Genomic DNA, 16,731 nt, shown 5'->3' on the forward strand with positions numbered 1-16,731 from the left:
CCTAAAGAAACCTAAAGAAAAAAATACCAAGCTGGAGCACTGCAAACATTCCCTGACATTTGGTGCAAGTTGAAATTAACAAATGTTAGAGCAGGCAACAAGGCAACAGCTGGGAAAGCTGACAGCTCTTAGCCATAAATAATGTGCCATTATTAGCACCTAGTTTTCTATGGGATTTTAGTGGGTAAAGATGCAAAGAAGTTTTTCATGACTTAACAACGTGACTGCACTGCAGGAAGGACCTGGATGTCTTGAGTGGTCTCTGTGTGCTCTGCAAACAGCCTCAGGTTGGCATCTGGAAAGCCAAAGCTGCTCAGCAGTGATTGAAGCTCAGCTTTTAAGCTCTGCAGTGCTCCTCGAGTTTTAGAAATGTTTCCCCTCTACTGTCATAAGGAGGTTGAAAATGGGATTTTTCTTCTCCAGTGTGCTCGTTGTTGGACCCCAGGTGTGCTTGGATTAGTTGGTAGAGCCATCTAAAATTGGGAAGGAGGTACCTGTTAGTCTTCAGACAGAGTATTTTCCTATTTACTGGTTCTAAGTCTTAATTTCTATGGTTCTTTCTTCCCTCCTGATGCAGCAAATCTCCTCACTCCACAGATAACTCTGTTAACCAAAACAGAGACTTCTCTCTGCTTCAGAATTAAATCTCTAATCTGTGGTTTCAGCTAAACCTTGGAGATTCTGCTGGCACTAAGAAAAGTGAACAGGTACCCCAAAACTGAGCCCTTCTCTACCTTGGTGTAAAGTCTGTTACTGGAAATCCATTGATTCAGGAAATATGTAGAGCAGTCGTGGTATTAAATAATTCTGGTACAGCAAAACACTTGAAGTGTAGCCAAGAAGGGTTCTTTGGGACTTATTCTGTCAATTTTGAGTATTTTTGGTGTTAGCATAAAGTTAATAAAATTTTTAAATAAGAGCAGTGGTGGCTGCTTGGTCAAACACAAGAAACTTGCAACAGAAGGTTGAGGCTTCAAGTTAAAATATCCACAAGGTGTCAAATCTGTTGATTACAGACCTGTAATAAATTAATTTCAGCTTTGATGTCCTGTTAAAAGTAGTAAGAATGGTTACTGACTGCTGTTGTCTGGTTTTGTGGTGAACAGTAACTAAATAAAAAGGTCTGACATGGATTGCTTCCAGGTTTTCTAGAAAACATCTGTTCAGTTAAAAAAAAAAAAAAAAAAAAAAAAAAAAAGAGAGAGAGAGAGAGAATCCAATTATATAAATAAGAATTGATCTTTTCCAAAAGTGATCAGACCTGTGGAAGCAGCATGAAGGAAAACTTCTGTTGTCTCTGTTGTCCCTTGGGTATTTTTCCCTGCTTTCCTAAATATTTATCCTGAAATTTCACCATCTCAAGAGGGAGAGTTGATGATCTTGCTTAGGAAAACAGCAGTTTCTTTGTAAATCTAGCCAGTAATTTACGTGTTGTAAATGCAAAGGCTTCCATTGGCAGCTGCTTAAGCTGAGGAAAAGAATCACTGGGAATATTTGGAGCTTAAAAATAAGCAAATGAAAAAAGGGTCTTTTTATCATCAGCCCACCAGGGATGTTGCTTTTAAATAACTGTAATACAGACAGAAGATGCATTAAGAGACCTATTTAATCCGAGCACTTTGCCAAGAACAGGCCATGATGTTGTTTACAGTTTGTCAATAACAAATAAAGTGAAATTCTATTTAATTTTAGCATCTGGAGAAAGCATGGCTTAGTTGAGAGGTCAGACAGCTGAAAGGCTGCCTGGGTTCTGCAGAACACAGAAGGTTCTGATCTGGAGAACCACAGTGAAAATCCCATCACTGAGTAAAAGGAATGGGATCAGAAGTGTTTATCCTCTCTCAGGTTCCTCTATCACATTCCTTGCAAAGCAAATTATTTTATGTGCTGACTCCCTTCATACTGAGGCAAGGCTGTGGGAGCTGGAAAAAAAAATAATAATTGCAACTTTAAACCCAAAACTGGCATCCCTGACCCCAAATTACTTTCAGGCAATTTGCCATGCCCTGTGCTAAGAAAAGTGAGGAGCCATTTAAAGTAACCAATTCGTGGCAGCAACTCCATGGATTTGCAAAGCTCTCCTAAGTTGCTACAGTCACTGGGGAGGAACAAATTGGGTCATTTGTCCTCCAAGAGAGGTTTTGCTACTCCTGATATTTCTTTTCCCTGTTCCACAGGCAGGGAAAAGCCTTTGCTGCCCAGCCTCAGAGTCTCCAGATGTGCTGTGGGGAAGCTGCAGCTGGAGCAGGTCTGATGGGGATGGGAAATGGTGAGGATGGAGGGGGTTTCCTCATGGAAAACTCCAGAGGTGACAAGGATGGGGTTTAGGATGTTACCAGTTAGAGGTGCTGGGTGTTAGGACATAGTTATTGTGCAATAAAAAGTATGAGCAATAAATAACTGCACATCTGCCAGCTCTCATCTCTGGGGAAAAACTGCCATGGAAGGAAGAAAATGTAACCAAGACTACATCACTTCAAAATAATATGAGAAATATTAGGAAGAATTCAGAACTTGCTGGTTCAGGCTGGCTGTAAAAAGCAGTTAGTAGGGAACGTGGTCTTTCTGATCCTCATGGCCTCTGTTTTCTGAAGAAGAATGAGGAGAATGAAGACTTAGAATTGTTGCTTGCAAAAAAAAAGCCAGACAGACATGGGCTGGGAAGTTAGAAGCCATCTCCAACCATTTAACTCCATTAATGGTTGCTGTCAAAGGAAAAAAAAATTATAGTAAAATAATATGGTTGATGGTGAGCACGGAGACTGCTGGGGTGGTTATAAAAGTGTTGGCATCATGATAAATATGAGCAAGTATTGCAACTGAATTTCCTTCTTTCAAACTGAGCATCTGGAAATGTGTTTTGTTCTTCAAAGAAAATGAATAACCAGAAGAAAATCTCAATGGAAAAGAATTGCTTTTAGAAAAATCAATGACAACTGGCTACTAAAAAACATGTGAAGAGCAAGGTTTTGTTTGCTGTGCTGTAACCCAGAGGTAGTGGTGGTGTTTGTCACACACACCAGTGCCCATCTCTTTCCTCAGGGCTGGGTAGCCCAGTACATCATTTGCAGAGTGGGGGATTTTTCCCCAGACTTTGGGTAAAGCCTGAGAGACTCAGGAATTCAAGCAGATTAAGTCTTTTTTTTTTTATTATTTTCTTTTTTTTTTTTTCCTTCTTTACAGCTCTTTCCCAAATCAGAAACTCGTGCAGCACTCCCTTGGCTAGACAGTTATGAATTGTGCCCTTAGGATATTTGCTCTCCTCATTAAATGTTTGTAAAGAAAGTAAAAAAGTGCTGTATTCCTAAGTATTCCAGGGGCACAATGCACATGGAATCGCAGGTGTTATTAAATACTGTGGTGTTCTGATAATTGTTTTGCCACATCTGAAGCTTCTCTAACTTTTTCCCTTCTCCAAGGGAATTTCTGGCAGGAGGAGCTAAACTTCTCCATGCATTCATGCAGGCAGGCACAAGTATCTACCATATCCATAGTCTTTTTTTTTTTTTTAATCCTTTCAGAAATGGTGAAAGTAAAAACTTTGAATTGCAGAAGCCTCTCTGAGCAGTCACCTTGCTGGGTAATATTCTCATGTCCTGGGCTTTTTGTGATGAGGATGATGCTTGATGTTTGGATACATATGGAATCTCTGAATAATGAAGTGCTGAGTGGTTGCTTTGACCACTGATAAGGATGCAGGATCAGATCCATCTTGTTCACTATCAAGATAAATGGAAGCTTCATCCCATCTCCTAGTGGATTTGGCCTTTGGTTATGAAAAAGGGGGAAAGCTCTCTGGTTTATTGTGCAGAGAACTTGGTAGAACTCTTTTTGCAGAGCATTTGCCTTCCAGTGGCAGGGAGATCGTGCAGAATCAAACCTTCAGCTTTGAAACCTGGAGTGAGAGGGAGAGCATCCCAGAATTGCACAGGAGATGTGGGAGAAGCTGACTTTACTGATGGAGTCTTCCAAGGGTAGTAAGTAGCTTGCAGTTTTAAAAATCAATTCTACATAAGGATCTGGGCTATTATTATTTTTTTTTAAGTTATTCTAAATTTACTCTGTGATTTAGTAGAAATGTGCATTGCTTTTTAGTGAGTTTCTCAGCTGGGGCAAGTATCAGTCCAAAGGAAAAAAAAATGTATTCCTTCCAACAATTATCCAGTCCCATGGACCACTCCATTTTCCTCATTTCCTCCTCTTTGAGGGCATAATTTCCAGAAGTCAGGTTGTGATACTTACCCATGTCTTTAAGATTTTGTGACACACAATGTGTAACTTATGTCACTGAAGGAGAAGCCCAAAGGAGCAGCAAGCAGTGAAGTCTACTTGGAGTAAAAATAATACACAGGATGTGTTTGGTTTTTTTTGATTTGAGGGAGGTGGCTATAATACTGCATTTATTTGCAGCATAACGAGGCATTATTTTGGTGTATTTGGTGTATTATTTTGGTGGCTTTAATTAGCTGTGTTCTGGTTGAATTCTCTTGTTAAACCAAGCTTATTCCCCAGCAGGCTGGGGTGCTAAAGGGCTAATGCCATGGTGTTCCTTTTCTGCTCAGAGCTGCATCCCATGACTGGCCAAAACATGACCAAACCCAATTAGACAGACACAGTTTGGTCGTGGCACAGGATTTTTCCTGCTAGAAACCAGCTGGAACCTCTAATCTCTCCTTTTCTATTCAGCATCCTGAATAAAGGTGGCTTTTTATTAAAAATACATCTTAGAAATATCTAAGGTTTGCATCTCCTCTGAAGGAAGAAATGAAGCCCAGTTTCTCATTGTGCCATTAAATAAATTTCTGCTGCTACCCATTCTCCCCAAGTGGGTATATGAAGAGTGGAATGACTGAAAATGTGGATGATCAGAATCTGAAACCTGTTTCCTTTTCTACCCATTTAAGTGTGTCATTTCCCCTTCAGTCCTCATCAGCTTTGATTGACTTAATTACTGCACCATTACTCTCCAATCTTCAAGGCAGGTTTCAAAACCTTCCTTGCTAAGTTTCTAATAGTATTTCCTCAAGACTACAATTGCCTGTCTCTTTCAGAATTACCAGATGAAATTGGTGCCAGTAATGATCAGATAAAAGAAGGCAGTGACCCTCATGCTGTGACACTTCCATGGCAACTGCTCCTGATGTTCAAAATATCTTTCTTCAATTGTCTGCACTTGGCCTTTCCCAACCACCCCTTTTCCTTGTTGAAGGCTTTGTGACCAACATGGATAAAGCCCCTTGTCTGGTTTGGGTTCTCCTTGAAGGAAGATCCTTCTTCCCAAGTGCCATTTCTTCCCTGCCCTGCCCTGGAAGGCTTCTCCCTAAGCTGGACCTGGCCCAGGAGCAGCTTTTTGTGTTTTAATAATAGAGGGAAGAGGTCAGAGGAGTGTTTGTATTTCTCTTCTGCCCTGAAAAAGTTTTCTTAGAACTCTTGGCAGCTGTAGCAATTCCAGAAGTGTCTATTCTGTTCTTCTGAATCTTCTGGAGAGAAGCAAACCTGAACTCTGGAAAATTTCAGTGCACAATTATTATAACCTGTAGGAACTACTCACTGAACTTGCTTTTAACCAGCCAGTAGTAGTAGGTGGTCTTGGTAGTAGTGGGTAGTCTTGGTTCCATTTTCTTCCTTCCATGGCACTTTTCCCCCAAAGATGAGAGCTCAGTCTCTGCCTAACTTGACACTGACTGTTTGTTTTCCATGGGAAAGGTGCACAAGAAAGGATTCCAATTCTATGGTTTAGGTTTAAGACAAGAAAAAAACTACTTTTGAATAGACAAGTTTGGAACTGGGGCAAATAATGACATTTTTAGAGCAGTGATATTTTAGGGAAGCCCAAATTTCAGCTCCTGCTACTAAAGCAGCTCCACCTGCAGAAGAGCAGGACACAGAGCACAGGGCAGCTGAAATCCAACCTTCTTAGAGGTAAATTTTTGACTCAGAGGACAGTCAGACATTGGAATGGTCTCCCAGGAAAAGTGGTGGACTCCCCCACTTTGGAAAGGTTTAAGTCTCAGCTCAACAGCCTGCTTGAGACATCTACATAAAAAAATAATAATGTAGGAAGGGTTGGACCAGAGGATCCTTGAGGTCCAAACTTGGCATTCTATGGTTTGGGGGCTCAGGTGTGGTTAACCTAACTATTCCTAAATCATTTTGGCATTGTTGACTGGGTCAGGTGGTGTAAGAAGTTTCTCCAGCTTTGTTTACAGTGAGGGAAGAGTGAGATCCCCAAATGAAATAATGAAAAATGTTGCAAGAACTGCCAGGACACAACAGTGAGAACAGCACAAAGTGGGGTTACCTGCTATAGCTGACCCTGTCTGGCAGGGGGTTGGATTCTTTTGAGGTCCCTTCCAAAGCCAAAGTTCCTGAGGTGTCTGTGAAGTGAAGGTGGGGCCCTCAGCCTTGGGACACGACCCCAGTTCCTCTGTTGTTTCACTGGCTGTAGTGAGAACAGGAAATGCTGCTCATTTAACCTCTTTATTCTTCTTCCAAAATATTCCTAAGGGTTCTCTTCAGATGCTCCTCTCCACAGCTGCCAGTGCCAATCCTCTCCCATACTGGGGGAGCTCCTGGAGACCTCCTCATGGAGGAGATTGCATTGAGTACTTTGCTGACTTAGTGCAACTGCCAGATTTGGTATTAAAAATAAAATAAATCTTTGCTGGGGTGGGCTATCTGCATTCACTGGATATGTCAGCTATTCTAATTTGATGGGAGCTCTTTCTTCTTTGCCAAACTGGGAGTAGATGGTACCCAGAGGTGGCTTCTTACTCAGTTCTTTCTGCATGTTCAAGTTACAAAACACAGGCAGGTATTCTCCTGTTGGTTCTTTGAAATGTTCTGACTGACACCTCTTATTTCAAAGTTTTTTTCAAGGAGAACTCATAAAAGAAGAGATGTACTCATGTGCTGTAGTCTAATTATTTTTTTTTTTAAAGAAACTGTGTTTTGTGAGTGGACCCTGATGTTAAAAATCATTCTGCCTACAAATACCTTTCTTCTGTCCCTGAATTGCATCCTCCTGCCAGTTACAACCAGTTTCCTCTGCTATTCTCATTATTCCTTGACAATCTCCCTCTTGCAGCAAGTCTGTCTCCCTCCAGCATCCCCAGTTTATTTGGCTGGACAAATTGCTGCAGCTTGTTCAGAGCACACGTGTGCTGCTTTGGCTCTGAGCACTGAGACTGGGGAAAGATCTTTCCCTCAGCTCAGGCAATAATTGGGATTTCTCCTCAATAGTCAGCTGTTTGCATTGTATTTCCAGGAATTCCACCTCTCTGGAAGCTCTCCCTTTTTTAAAGTGACCCCAAAAGTTGAAGGGTTATTAAGGGAGACAGCCATAGGAGCAAACTGCATAGGATTCATATAATAATAATATAAATAAATAATATAAATAAATATATATATATAAAAATATATATATAAATATATATATAAAAATATATATAAATATATATAAAATATATATAAATATATATAAAATATATATAAATATATATAATATATATAAATATATATAATATAAATATATAAATATATAATAATATATATAAATATATATTATATATAAATATATATATAAATATATATATACATATATATATAAATATATAAATATATATATAAATATAAATAAATATAATATAAAAAATATATATCCCCATTATTTGGGGCAGGGGTGATTTAGTAATGTTAGTCAAAGAAATTTTGGTCTAGTCTGGCAAATCAAATCAGTTTTCAAATCGTGTGTGAATGTTGTAATTTGGTTTAGTTATTCACTGGTGAGGACAAATGTAAAACCTTTTCTTGATGAGAGAACTGCTGAACCTGTTTAGTGTGAATAACAATGAAGCTGTTTCACCTTGCTTGTGTTTCTGAATATTAACCAGTGGCTCTTTGATACCCCTGTGAAAAGCATGCATAATGTCCTTATTGCTGGTGGAGGGGAAAAAAAAAAACCTTAAATGAGAGGAGGGAGCCCTAATTTATTTTTTTTTGTGGAGAAAATTTTTGGGTGCATTGTATGTTTTCCTACATATTCATCTTCCCATCCATATCAGTCAGAGCAAGAGAGCAATAATAAATGTTTGCAATAATTTACATATTTTTTCATTTCTGAAATGTGACATAAACTGTACAGGGATTTGGCCATAGAAAGGTATTGGCATAATACAAGGTCTTAAAAGCACGTGCAGATAGGTTTTATATTCCTAATTGTCTAGCTGGAAAAGAACTTGAAGGAACCATATGATATTTTAGTGCTGAGAAATATGAAACCCCAGGCTTGAGGCTTTCTGAGAACCCAAGTGGAGAGATTCCCAGTGCCAGAGATTAATGTAGGAAACAGGCACTGGTGCTACTTAACCTTCTCTCTAAGGACTTGCTGGATGTAATTTCTGATAGGGACTGATAGATGAACCCATCCAAGAAGTGCAGGGCTCAAAATAAATGTTTCCAACCAGATAAAACAACTGGCAATGCCCCACAATCCCATTAGCTCCAGTGATAGCACTCTGAATCCTTTCAAGAAAAAACCTATTGCCACAAAATATTATCAAATGGAAAGGATCTTTTTTTATTTCATGGAAAAGATGAAGTAACCTTCTCTATATACTGTGTTGCCAAAAAAAAAATTAAAAAAAACTGAAATTGATAGAGTGAAAAATTATGAGCTTGGGTTTTTATAAGATTTGAAAGGTCAAGAGGGTAAGCAGATGGCTAGCTCTAAAATTTATTGCACTTCTAGCAATTGTTTTGATGTTCCAGGTGAAACCTTGCAAGCTTATGAGACTGTAAAATTCTACAGCCCTGCATTAGAGTGAGGATTATCCTGATAATATGCACGTGATTTTAGAGATCAATCTATCACTCCTTTATTATCTGCCAAAACCCCCCGGGATTCAGGGTGATTAATCTTTTAACTGCTATTTTTACTATTCTGCAACAGTGCATCTTTTTAATTTTTTTTTTTATTTTTAAGGGGGTCTGTTCTGTATTTGTTAAGAAAATAACACAGATAAGTTTATGATAATGAAGCAATATCCTGGCACTGCTCAGTGACTTTCCCACCACCTTTCAGTACTCCAGTCCATTTGGCTCTGAAGCCCACAGGACAGGTCCAGCTTGGCAGAATTTCCATAAATGAAGCAGAAAGCCATGGAAGTGGCTCCTGTGTCATGACTGAAGTTCTTCCTGCAGAAGAAATCATGAAATAATAGTCAAACACTTCCCATAAGAGCTGAAAAGCATAAATGCCTTGCTTCTGCCTTGAGGAATTTCCTAAGCATTTTTTCAAAGAGGAGTTAGCTTCAAAGAGGAGTTAGTTTCAAAACCCTTAGCTCTGGATTCATCCTTCCAACTTGCAGATCTTCACTCTGTGGGATCATCTGAAATCTTCTGCTCCAGTCCTTGTAGTCCTGAGGACCTCTGGTGTTCAGAACACCCTCATTTTGTTGGTGCAAGTGAAATTAAGGATCCCATGATCCTCTCATATCCTTCTCAGCCAACTCCTACCCAGTCTCTTCTCTAGCCAAGTACTTTTATCATACTGAGAATGGCATTTTAATGCATTTTTTTAAAAATCTCTCCAAAAGCAACTGCTGTATCAGGTTGAAAAAAATGGTCTCTTTCCCATCAGATAGCACAAATCCTTTAATGATAACTGCAGTTTCTCCTTGGATGCCAGTAGTCTGTGATGGTTCAGGACCACATGAACAGAAATCAGCCACAAGTCAGTGACAGAGGTTTGAAAAGATGGGTCATGAACTTCTGCTCTGATTTCATTTGATTTCTTTGAACCAGAGGAGATTCCCTTCCACCTAGAACTTCTTATTCAATTTGTTGCATGGTCCTGACAAGCAGAGAAGCTCATTTTATACCTACTTATAAACCCCTTTCTAATCTCTCTCTTTAATTTACATATTCCACAGTCTCAAGGATGGATCAAAACATTCCACCAGGGTTATAAGAGCAAAAAAAAAGAAGCTGTACCTGCCAATGGGTACTTGCCCTACCTTTCCCCACCACATTCTTTCTCTCTGGGCTCCCTGGATCCCTGATGGGACAGAAACTGGCAACTAGAGATGTCTGAAGTGGCTCCAGTTTCATTGGAAATGAAGTGTGAAAACATGAAGCAAGTTCCTGTTGCCATTCACATGAAATGATTTTCTGTATTTGCTACAGATAATATTAGCAGCTCAATAGTTAGGTTTTTTTGTAGTGGTTTTTATTACAAAGCATAAAATGGCTGAAAAGGACAAATTTTGTTAACTGGTGCAATCATGAAGTCTTAAATATTGTTAATTCTTAATGTGGGGACATATAGTAAAATGAATGGACTTCTGACATGGTAGCACTTGTCAGCAGTTCATTTTCTTTGCATATTCAGAGCCCAGGTGGTTTATTTATGAGCTGAAACTCTGGAAGGCTCCTGACATTCTGGAATTCCTGCCTTGGGTGGACTCTGGAGGTGGGATGGCCAAATACTGATTAGATAACCTGTCTCAGCTCCCTGACATCTTTGGAAGCATTGCTCAGTTCTTAGTCCCAGAAACGTGTTAAGATCACTGAGAAAATACCTCAAGGGAACTAATAAATAACTCACAGACCCCTTCTGGCTTCTCATTATGCACAATTTTAGCAGCATATACTAATTTAAAACTTGTATTTGAGAACTGAAGATGAATTAATCAGCCAGGACACTTCTGCACTTCCATCATAAGACCTGATCTGTGGCCTTTAAACTTAATTATAGAGCCCTGATGTAAATGAATGCTTTGAGGAAGCAGGAACTTTGGTGCTTGCCTCTCCAGCAGATCTGGGCAGCTTAGGCAGCTCTTCACAACCAGCTGCAAAGTTTTCAGTTATGTTGTTAAAGTTAATATAAAAAAAGTCAGGTTCCTCTCTGGATCATCTCTAGGTCTGGCCTGGTAGGTCCTGTGCAGTAGGAGACTGGAAAGGCAGTTTTTCTGAATAATAATTACTAATACTGCTACTTTAAAACATCACGTAAATTAAAAAAGAAAACAAATGTATTTTTTTGATCCTGGAGGAATAAAAAGCAGGACTATTGCTTTAAAAATTGAGTGTCTTCGGGATAGCTCAGTTGCTTTTTTTTTTTTTAAGTTGAATGCTGCTTAAATGCTTCATTTAAACTGTGTAATAAACACCTCAGATATTACAGTAATATAATTCTTTCTTCTGACATTTTCCTGGAGCATGTTTGGCACAAGGCACAGTAACTACACTAGACCTAAACCCCACAGGGTCTCTCAAGTAGTTTGTCTTATTCCTTGAGATTTGTTTGTATTCTTTAATAAAAGAATCTGGTTTGGAAAAACATTCAAGTTTTATATAAAAGTATTTATGAAAATTAAGTGCAGCTGATACTGATGATATAGGGTTTTTTTTTTTACATTGTTCAGTAAAATTACTTGAGGCTACCTGGAGGCCTTGCTTTTTTAATTCCTGTTGAAAAGCTGCACCTTGGAGCCTTTCTGATCCTATCCTGACAAAAAAGGGCATGACTATGAAAGGAGAAAAAAAATAATCAAAAGATGAGCCAAGATTAAAAGAAGTGTGTTAAAATGAGTAACACTTCTCCTCAAGTAAAATGTGGAACAACACATCTGGAGAGTGCAAAGGGGTTTCAGAGACCCTTTAATCATCTCTTGGATGTCCTGATTGATGCTACTTGCAGCCAGGATGTCAAGGGCTCTGAAAGGAGTAATTGCAGAGCTTCTGTTTGTCCCAGTATTCCTTGCTGGGATTCCTGATGCCAGGAATTTGTCTCAGGGGTTCATTGTCTTGCTGGATGTCAAAATGGAGATGGAGGGAGGTGATGATTTGCTTTAAGGTTTTAGTGGCAGGGCTGTGGGAGCAGACTGGGAATGAATCCTGGGGAAATGTGTGGAAGGGCAGGGGTAATTGCAGAGCTTCTGTTTGTCCCAATATTCCTTGCTGGGATTCCTGATGCCAGGAATTTGTCTCAGGGGTTCATTGTCTTGCTGGATGTCAAAATGGTGATGATTTGCTTTAAGGTTTTAGTGGCAGGGCTGTGGGAGCAGATTGGGAATGAATCCTGGGGGAATGTGTGGAAGGGAGGGGTTCAGGCAGGGCTCTGGCTCTGGGAAGAAGCAGAAGGTGCTGCTTAGACTCCTGTTTTCCTCTGGGATCTCACCTGAGAAGTATTGGAGAGGGCTGGCAAACCACACCAATGAAAAATCTCCTCAGAATTTAAGTGACAAGTCTGGAAGTGTCATTTACAGCCTGTCCCAGTGTTTTCCCCTCAGCATACAAACTGGGGAAGGGATATAACAGGGACAATAATATTTTGTTCCTCTTATTGTCTTTGTGTAACCTGTTGGCATTAAAATCTCTTTAAGGCATAAACATGTCCTTACCATACAAATACGTATTGCCTCGTAGACATTAACCTTGATGGGAGGGATCTCAGCCTGAGGAGAGGGGAGAATTCATTTATTCAAACAATAATAAATCATAATCTTTCATTTTGGTGATGTTCTGTATAGATTTAGCAGCAAAAAAACTCTACAGGTGAACCCCTGAACGGAGCTGGAATTGAAATCCTGGCATTTCTCAGAAAATGTTCTCTTAGGTCTATTGCATTGTTGTTTTTCAGCAATTCATGAATAAATAAATGATTGGAAGGGTCAGTGATCTGCTCTGGAGAAAGACAGCTCTGCCTCCTGTTGTATCAGAGCTTGGAAAAACAACCTCATGATCAGGCATGTACATGTCACTGGTGGGGGGGGTGTTCAGGCATAAAGAGATATAATCAGGCTAGGAAAAAAAAAAAGAACCCACAAATGGTCCTAACAGAGAAAGCTGAGTGTCAAAGCACATCTCAGAAAAGTGCCTGTGTGAGCTCAGGGAATAAAGGCAGAAAGAAAGGAATAAAACCACTGCAAAAAAAAGATCATGTCAGAAGTCAAACAGCAGCTTGGTCTCTTGCTGGGTCAGGCAGAGGCTGCCATGAGATGGGCAATAGTCAAAAAGAAAGGACCACAAAACCAAATGGGCTATGTGGTATGTGGAGACAAAGTTTAAATCACTATTCTGTGCCCCTTTAGTTGTTTCAGACCAAAAAAAAAAAAAAAATAGGAACAACAAGAATCTGACAGACAAGTCCTTGTGCACTTGATAACTTCAGAACACCATATATTAAGTGGATGGTTTTAAAATAAAAAAAATTAGGGATACGTTTTTAAAAATTATTACTATTGGGTTTCTCATTAGTCCCTAAGAGAAGCTCCAGCAGGAGCCCCGTGCAGGCCCCCTCTTCCATCTCCAGGGTTGGGGTTTCTGAAGAACATTTTAGTGTGTCAGCTGAAATCCAAAATGTGGCTTCAATTTGCAGGTGAGAAGGTAGGAAAGTCCCAAGCAAACTGCTTAAACCCAGAAGGGCTCAGACCCTACTGGCTCCCAGAAGCCTGAAACCCTCCTGTCTCCCCTTTGGCTCAGGTAGTTATGGAGTTCATGTATAAACGATTGATAAAAAAAAAAAAAAACAGGGATGCAGGAGGGTGAACAGAGGTAAGAGAAAGCAGAGGGAAGATTGGTAAGGTGAGAAGACACAAAGGATTTTTATAAGCAACCTCTGAAAAAAGAAAGGGAATGAAAAAGGAGAGTGAAGCAAGCTAAAAGGTCACTGCAGAGACAAATGAGGATAAAAAAAATTTAAAAAGTGGTCAAGCAAGGGAAAAATAAGGGTGGGATATAGGATTCAGGGGTGCATCATAGTGATGGGAAGGTAAAGATGAGCATGGGTGCAGGAAGGGAAGATCCCCCTGTGAGCTGAGAGGAGAAGGCATCCCCAGGCATCCAGTGACTCCATCCTTAGTATCAGGGAATAGGAAATCATTTCTGACAAATGCAGTTTTGGCAGAATTTGGTTAGGGATGGACAGGAATATAAATGGATGAATGCACCAGAAAAATGAGGGTGACAGCTGAAAACCAGATCAGGGCACTCTCCCTTTCTGCTTTGGGCAGCTTAGAGGAATAATATCTGAAAAAGACACTTGTCAGTCATGAATTAGAAAGCTGAATAATGCCATTACATGCTGATTTTGCTGCTTTCTCTTTCAGAAAATTAAACCCAGGCTTTTTCATTGCCTAGAAGTATACATAAACCCAATATGTTCTTTTTACAAATACTTCATGTAGAAACTTTTCAGACCCTGCAGTTACCTGGGATGTCCCCCACGGACCTGACACTCAATGGTGCTATGTTCATTCTAAAGTAATTCAAAATAAGCTTAATTTTTTTTTTTTAATTCACAGATGAAGCCAGTGCTGCTGGTTATTTTTTGTTAAATTACTGCACCCCCACACACTCCCCACAGCTGATTGTTTAAGGAGATATTAAATACTTGCATACAGCAGCAAATATAATTTCTGAGCTTGCCTCCTCTGTCTGATAATTAACTGGGGAAGAAAGGTGAAATATCTTTTTTTTGTGTGTGTCCATATTGCACAAATTGTCCTCGTTATTCCAGACTTTCCACGTGCCCTGAATGATACCAGGATTCTGTGCCCAAACACCTTTTTGAGTTTCTTTGAAGGAGTTAATGATGTCACCATAAAAGATTAGTATTTTTTTACTGCCAAGCTCCCAGTAATTTTATTTTTTCTGTCTGTCCCACCTGCAATCTACAAGGAAAAAACAACCCAGGGTTTGGGTTTATCTGGAAGATGAGGGAAAATTTCAATCCAGGCAGTCACGTACTGCAGCCCCATCTAACCAGACAGTGATAAACCAGAATAGTCTTATCTATAAATCACAATGGAGCTTGACACAATTCACCTCTGCCTTCAAAGCCTTAAGAGAATTTAGATTTTCCTATTAGAACCAAAAAAAAAAAAAATGTATTTATCAGAAACATCTGGAGTCAGGGGGAAGCAAGCACATATCCTAAGAGGACTTTCTGCCCCAAGCCAAGTAAAACCATCTGTCTCTGGGTCTTGCTGTGTCATTACAGAAGCAAAATGGAAAAGGAGAGGTTTATGTAGGGATACAGATTCCCAACAGCAGGCTCCCACCCTCCTGTTTTCCTGGGACACCATTCCCAGCAGGAACAGCAGGCTCCCACCCTCCTGTTTTCCTGGGACACCATTCCCAGCAGGTCTTGCTCGGGGCATCCAAGGGCTGGGGAATGTTCTGCTGCTTCTGGAAGCCTTGGGATCCTCCCTGGTGTGTGGGGTGGCTTCCAAGGAGAGCAGGATATACCCTGGAGTGATCTCCATCAGCCCAACCAGACACAGGCAAACCCACCCCTGGGATGAAATATGGAAATCCTTGCAGAGGAGCTGGGTTGGGAATGGTCACAGGGCCAGGAAGCACCCACAAATTTGGGGTTTCAGCAACGAGGCCAAGTATTCACGTGGCTCTGCCTCCAAAAAATCTGTGCAGAAAAATCTCTGAGAACAATCTGATCCCTCATATTGGAATGAACTGGGGAAGAAAGGTGAAATATCTTGGTTTTTATGTTTTCATATTGCAGCTCCTCATTATTCCAGACTTTCCACATGCCCTGAATGAATGATACCAGGATTCTGTGTCCAAACACCTTTTTGAGTTCCAGCCCCCTGGATCTAGCCCTGCTTTAAGCATTTTTGGGGAAGCCCAAGCCCTCCCCTGCCCATCTCCTCCTCACATGCTCTGTTTCTGGCTTCTTCTCCTAAGTCTGCAAGAAAATTAACAGCAGCATGGACCAGAGAGAGGGAGACAAGGCACCTGCAGGAGGTGATGTGGATAATCTGAAGAGCTGCTTACTCTGAAGCATGACTGAAGGCAGTAACTAATGCAGCAATGATATAGAAATTAATTATTTCTTTGCTTATTGCCCCTTTGTGCAATGACCCTTTCACGAATTCTGAGGGTTTTTTGAGAGTTTTGGAGTGAAAAATTCAGGCAGCCTCTTTCTCACGTGTAAAAAAATTAGTGTTTTTTCCAGAAAATTTCTGCTCAAGTCAGGAAAGTCTGAATTTTCTGAAAACCTAAGGAATGTAGCCAGAGTGCAAAAGGATAATAAGGCATCAGGACTGGGCTCCCGTGATGTTCCTATTTGGAACAGGTTTTTAATGAGGTGTATTGTAACTATGGAGATGCTGCTCTCAAGCTTGTAATAAAAGGTGTAGGAACCAGGAAAATATCAGGTAAATGTTCATGTTAACTGATGCTTCTAATCATAAAGAATTTTGCTGATTTCTTTTTAGCCTTTATGAAATATGCATTGATTTCTAGACAGACTGATAACTTAATATTCCACGCTCTGTCTGACATTGGATTGGGCTTCTGTGCCTCATTCCAAAATCCTGTGTACAGCTGCAATGTGTTGCCCTGGGTGAACAGTGGGAGATGAAGTGGAGGAAGTGCTCTTCCTACTGGTTTTTAATATTGCTCTGGAAAAAGTGGTTTATCATTGCTGTCCAGTATGCACAGAAATTTAAACATCCCCTTTGTTGGAGAGGGAAGTGTGATAAGGAGCATTACCAAGAAGGAAAAGCAGCTAAGTACTTCCCAAAATAAAACATTGAAATAAATTTTGAGTTAAAAATTTTGAGTAAATTTTGAGAAAAAGATCTAATTCAGAATGGAGGGCAAAAATAATAACTGAATTGCTGTGGTTTAAGCAAGCAGGAGATGTTGCAGGGATGTCAGAAGCATCTCTTCCAAAAATCATTTTTATTAGGCTTGAACCCTTGG

Source organism: Heliangelus exortis, chromosome 6, assembly GCF_036169615.1.
Source record: "Heliangelus exortis chromosome 6, bHelExo1.hap1, whole genome shotgun sequence".
Taxonomy (NCBI): Eukaryota; Metazoa; Chordata; class Aves; order Apodiformes; family Trochilidae; genus Heliangelus; species Heliangelus exortis.